The following is a 6,831-nucleotide window of genomic DNA, read 5'->3' on the forward strand; positions in this document are numbered from 1 at the left end:
CGATGCTAAGGCTTGAACGATGTTTTCTTGGCTTGATCACCTCTATCATTCTTGCCTTATATTTCAAGATGAATGGCCTTTACATTGCCTGCATCAATCATAGTAGGATCGAACAATAACAGTGAGTGTCTTTTGTAGTGCACCAACATACTTAGTTATAGTCTCGGGCAAATCTAATGAGATGCCCAAATTCAATGGTTGTTTCCAAAATTATTCAGTGAAGCTTTGAACATTTTCACCTTTACCTTGCCTTAGATAGTGCCTTTTGTTTATAACTCAAAGGGTAAAATTGGTCTTTCAATGTAGAAATAAAATTGGACCAAGAGGAAAGAATGTTAGCCGTCATTTTACTTCCCTTCTGCAACTTTCTCTCCCACCAAACGAGAGTAGTGCCACTCAGCCGAAGAGATTCTAATAGTACCTTTGCCTCATCTTCTTCGATCTGATGAATCCAATAGTAAACTTCTATCTATCTTATCCAATTATTAATTTTTCTGCACTACACTATCCATTTTACATGGGCAAGTCAAACTTTACATCTAGCTTGAAGAATGGTTTGTTAGATGTATGTTTGGAATCACGATTAGAGTGATGAGAACTATCACTTGAAGAAGGAGAGGGAGGAGGCTCTTCTCCACCACCTTCATGATTTGTTAATCGATGACATCGACATCTTTCTTCTCGTGCCCAAGTGCCTTCTCATACTCTAAAATTAGCTTGTCCACTTTCTGTACCATATTGTAAAATACCTTGTGGAGATTTTGTTCCTTTTCCCAATGAGCTTCTTCATTTGCCATGTTTCTTCTTCGTTGTGCACATCTTGCTTCGTAATCAAAGGACTTAAGTATTCCTTCACCTTTTCACAGCTTGTTCTAGGTTAGCATATACTCCTGTGATTCACATCAACAAAGACTTGCTCTGATACCAAAATTGATCGAAGATCTTTCACTTATAGATGCATCAAAATTACATGAGATAGATCTTATTAACCATGGAACTTAAAAGAAGATAAAACAATGTGGAAATAACAAAATAAGCATGAAACCATGACACAAAGATTTGATTATGGAGTTCATCCAATTTGGACTATGTCTTGGGGCCCTTCTCAATTATCGGGAGGCTTCCTTTCATTAGGTGGCATAAAAAGAGATCAAGTATAATAAACATTCATTTACAATCCTTATACCTTCAAGCTAGAAGATGGACGAAGAATGGATAGCCAAGATTCAGAAATAGACAGTTCCAATGAAATCACGTCCAAAAATCGTGCATAATAATCTATCTGAACACACAATTCGGAGAAATGAAGCTTATGCACCCTCTCAGAACCTCCCTACTACTCAAGACAAGGTTCTGGCCTGCTGCCAAGTCAAGTTACTATTGTTTAATGGTTTTTGAACTATGCTAGTCTCTGCCTTTTTGTGATGCGAACAATATAAGTTGGTGGATAACTCCTCAATCCCTGGGCAGTTCTTGAACAAATGACTAGATTGCCAAGCGGTAGTTCCTACACCAAGGTTCTTAGGCCTTAGATAGAATGAAGGTGAAAAACCTTTCATATATGGGAAAACCTCCATAACCTCTTAACTACACATTAATCTTGATGGCTTTTAACATCAGTGCTTGAATTAGTGTTTTCGATTGGCGGTTTCTATTAGCGAATAGACCTATGCCTTTACAACAAGTGGCCTAGATAAAGGCAGAATCAATGTGCTATTAGACCATAATACATAATATATCAGGTCCTAAAGAATCATCACAAATAGAAATCGACAGGACTGGGATGGTACTCTATGCCTCTTCTTCCCTTTTGCAACTGTGATTGCAATATCACCAATCACAACCTGACTTTGCAATTGCGATATATCACAGCGCAACCTGGCTTGCTCCGGGGCTGATTCTTTAACTCTGCCCTCCTTGCGATCTGCGATTGGGATTTATTGCATCACAACCATGACTTGCTTGGGGTAGATTTTCTTAAGCCACGACTTGTTCCTTTTGTGATGTTCAATATGTGAGGCCAATCGGTGCCTACCACTTGGCACTTCCCCATTCGCTAAGGGTTCTGCCATGTCATCTTCTCCTGCCACCTCTCCGAGTCAAAAATGAACTTTGACTTGGTCTAACTTCTTCATATGAGCTCAAAATTAAGTGTCATTCACACTATTGGAATCAGGATGTCAAACACTTTGATATGATGCTAGGTTTACCTAGATTCTACCACTTTGAGTTTTGAGTCTTCTTACAAAGCCACTGATACTTTTTTAGAGCACTACAACAAAACCAGCGATTAGCGTCCCTTTTTACTTCTTTTTTTGCATCTAGAGCTCATTTTTGGTGCTATTTGCATCCATTTATCAAATATGGGTCAAAACTTGACACAAAATTTGCATCAAGTTTTGCACCAAATCTTACATCCAGTTTAGCACCAGGTATTGCAATAGGTTTTGCACCACGTTTTGCACCAAATTTTATGCCAAGTTTTGTGTCATCCTTTACACCAGGTTTTGTTCCAGGTTTTGCATCAAGTTTGGCACCTAATTTTGTTTGACATACTTTTGCATCCTCATTTGCATCCACTTTTTGCACCTACACTTGCATCAACTTTTGCATCGACTTTTGCATCCTTTTTTACATCCTTTTTTAAATCATTTTTTGCATCCATTTTTTCATCCATTTGTGCATCCCTTTTGCGCCAAGTTTTACATCGAGTTTTGTGTCTAGTTTTGCATAAAATTTTGCATCTACTTTTGTTGCATCAACTTTTCCCTCTTGTTTGGCATCCATATTTACATCCTCTTTTGCATCTATTATTGTACCCACTATTGCATCTAATATTTTTGTGCCACAATTAGCGCCGAGTTTGGCACCTCCTTTTGCACCCACTTTTGATTATAATTTTGCATCCACGTTTGCATCCTCATTTGCGTCGAGGTTTTCATCAACTACTACATCTATTTTTGCATCCCTTTTTGTATCCAATTTTGGACCGGGATTTGCATCGGGTTTTTTGTATCGTTTTGCATCTACTTTTGCATCGACTTCTATTGCATCCACTTTTGCACACAATTTTGCATCCACTGTTGCACCCATTTTAAATTACACTTTTTGCATCCCTTTTTACATCTTCATTTGCATCATACTTTGATTCTTTTTTTGCATCTATCATTACATCCACTTTTGTTATGCCACAATTTGCACCATGTTTTGCACTCACTGTTGTATCCACGTTTGCTTCCAATTTTGCAACCATGTTCACATCCTCTTTTGCATCAAATATTGCATCTATTTTTGCATCCACTTTTATGTCAGGTTTATGCATTGGGTTTTGCATCTCGTTTTGTATCTACTTTTGCATCTACTTACATTATATCCATTTTTTGCATCCAATTTTGTTTTGCCTGTTGCATCAATGTTTGCTTCCACTTTTACATCCATTTTTGCATCTTATTTTGCATATTTTTTTTTCTATTGTTACATCCACTTTTGTTGCACCATATCTTGCGCCTACCATTGCAACCACATTTGCTTCCACGTTTGCATCCCCTATTGCATCCACTTTTGTTTCATCCATTTTTGCATATACTTTTGTTTCCGTTGTTGCATCCACATTTGTTTCACCACAATTGTGCCAAGTTTTACACCTACCATTGGACCCATGTTTGCTTCCACTTTTGCCTTCATGTTTGCATCCAAGTTTGCATTGACAACTGCATCTACTTTTGCATCCACTTTTGTGTCAGGTTTTTCATGTTGTTGTGCATCTACTTATGTTGTATCCACTTTTCATCCAATTTTACTTCTATTGTTGCCCCCATTTCTATGTTCACTTTTGCATCCCTTTTCCAACACTCATCGTATTCTGCATTGATGATATTCCTTATGGCATTGACAATTATGAACAATTGATGACAATCTCAATAATATTGACAATGATGAAAATGAAGATGATGGCGATGACATGAATTGTGATTATGATGATAAAGACGATAGTGGTTACAATGACAATGATGATGATGGCAATGATTATGATGATGACGATGCTAATGACGTTGGCGAATCTTCCCAATTTTAGATGTTGTCATTGTCATAATCATAAGCATTATCTTTGGTGTCATGATCATCATTTTCATCTAGGTCATCATCAAAAACAATAATGGCATGAATGATAATGATGCATGATTACAACAATGTCGATAGAAATTACATTAATGATGATGATGGGGATGATAAAAATGACAATGACGATGATAATGGTGGTGATGATGATCATCATCGATCATCTGTCAAATATAGAGTTGTTATTTCTCTTACGTATATCAATGTGTCCTAAACAACCCTTTTCTAGCACTGATCACATTTTTTGGGTTGATGGTATTTCTTACAACATCTACAATTATGAACAATTGCAAACAATGTCCATAATGATGATGATGATGGCATGAATGGTGATTATGATGATAATGTAATGATGGCAATAACAATGACAAGGATGATGGTGATGATGATGAACTATGATAATGAGAATGACCTAACAATCTTATGGATTCGTGAACAATTACTAGTTTCAATACCATCTTCTAGATACGTATTACTATCATACTTCTAAAATTTTCTGTCTCTCTTGAGGTATCTTACTATAATGGTGTTGTCAACACTAGAAAGATATCTTGTTGTAATGGTGGTTCTAATGTTAGCACTAGCAAAGTTTTTGTTAAATTTTGGTTAAAAAAAACCGATTTATGCAATTATTTTGACAATCTATGTAAAAAAGTAAATAACATCCAATTATTTTGACTGTAGTCCCATTGATTATCATGAATTCACCAGTCTGAAGACCATCTTCTACATACATATTATTATTAAACTTTTTGCATTATATCCCTCTTATATCTTGTGGTAATGGCAATATTAGCACTAGAAAAATATCTTGTTGTAATGGTGATGTTAGTATTAGCACTAAAAAAATCACTAAATTTTGGTAAAAAAAGTTTATCATTTATTTATTTTTAATTTGGGAAATTTTTGTTTTTATATTTTTTGTTTTTAATTCTATTTTTATGAAGTAATATTTTTTTTGGTTGAATTTTGGTAGTAACTAGTTTTTGGTCTAATCATATGTATTAACCATGTTCTTTATGCTACAAGTATAATTGTTGGGACAAAATTGCTCTTTCAAATAAGTTGCAAAAAGCATATAAATGGAAGAATAGCGATGACGACTATTTTCATTGTCCAATTGTTCAGTATATCATGTATGAAAATATTCAACATTTTTATAAACAATGGATTAGAGGTGAGTCTGTAATTGTACATAATGTTTGGATGATACATAAAAACAAAGTTTGTTTCATTGATGTGGTTAGGATCTACTTTGGATACGAAACCCTAGGTTTGGAAGTATGCAAATAATGAATTTGGTTTACCTTTGATAACAAATGAAATTTTATTTCTTTTTCCTCGTAAAACCAAGGAAGATATGACAATAATTCTCGTTAGAAAACTACTTCTTGTTGAAGGTTTATAATTGGTTGCAAAAGTTCAACAACTGGGTATAGAAGTTTTTAGTTGCTATTAAGGAAACAATGTGATTATAGGTTTTAGCAGACATAGATCATTCTTGGTATTTGATTCACTTTGACGATGGCCTCTTCTGACTAATATATGAGATTGTGAATTTGTTGATATTTTTTAGATTACCAAGTAGATATAGTTGTTTATAGGAATTTTGTAAGACCTGAAGTATTGACAAATGTTTTTTCACTGTTAAGCAAATTTAAGTCAAATTGGGTTGCAAAACTTAAGGAGAAAGCAAAAACAATTGTTAGTAGTTGTGAATTGATATAGTCATTAAATAATTCCCAACCATTTTCTTTGTGCTACAAGTCTAATTTTCAGGACAAAATTAATAATTTTGTTCAGTTACAAAGAGCATATAAGTAGAATAATATCAACCGTACTGGAAACTATTTGTAGCGTCCATTAACTATTCAGTATATCATGCGTGAAAATATTTAACATTTTAAAAAACAATGAAAATGACAAGTGAACTTGTAAATATACAGAATGCTTGGATGATACATCCAAGACAAAGTTGCATTCATCAATGTGTTCAAGATCTACCTTGGAATAGAAACCATATGTTTTGGAAGTGTGCAAAAAAATAATTTGATCTACCTTTAAAGATAGTCTAGACGTATGGTAACCTTTTATGACCAATGATTTTTTTTTTATCATCATCATCATATACATATATATATTAGAAACCAAGGAAGATATGATGATAATCGTTATCAAAAATGACCTATGATAGTGGTGGCGATGGTGAATATGATGACGATGACAATGGCAATGAGGATGATGATTAAATGATGATAACGATGACAACAATACAATGATAGGGACCCTATGCCATTAGGGATTCCCTATATGGGGAAAATATTACCTGCGTGTGGGAAAGTTATTATTGATCACAAAAATGAATAAACTCAGTAGAAAATTTGAATCACCTTCATTACCCATCCAAATATCCTTAGTAATTCGAATTTTTATTTAGTGTAGTTTAATATATTTGTGTTAATTAATTCCATAAATTCAACTTAACAAGTTATATTTTTGTGTTAAGCTATATTTGTCTATATTCACAATATGTGACAATTTATACACACATAAATTATTTTCATTTTGTCTCAGTCATAACTTCATATTATTTCTAACCATTTTCAACTAATAGATGAAACTAACCATAGTAACTCTTATCTAACTAACTGAGCTTGTTATTTCCAACCAACAAACCATATTAACTAACATACATTTTAATGACATTAATTG

The sequence above is a fragment of the Pinus tabuliformis genome, chromosome J (genome assembly GCF_031772625.1).
Source record: "Pinus tabuliformis cultivar Carrire ecotype Pingquan chromosome J, CPIR1, whole genome shotgun sequence".
NCBI lineage: Eukaryota > Viridiplantae > Streptophyta > Pinopsida > Pinales > Pinaceae > Pinus > Pinus tabuliformis.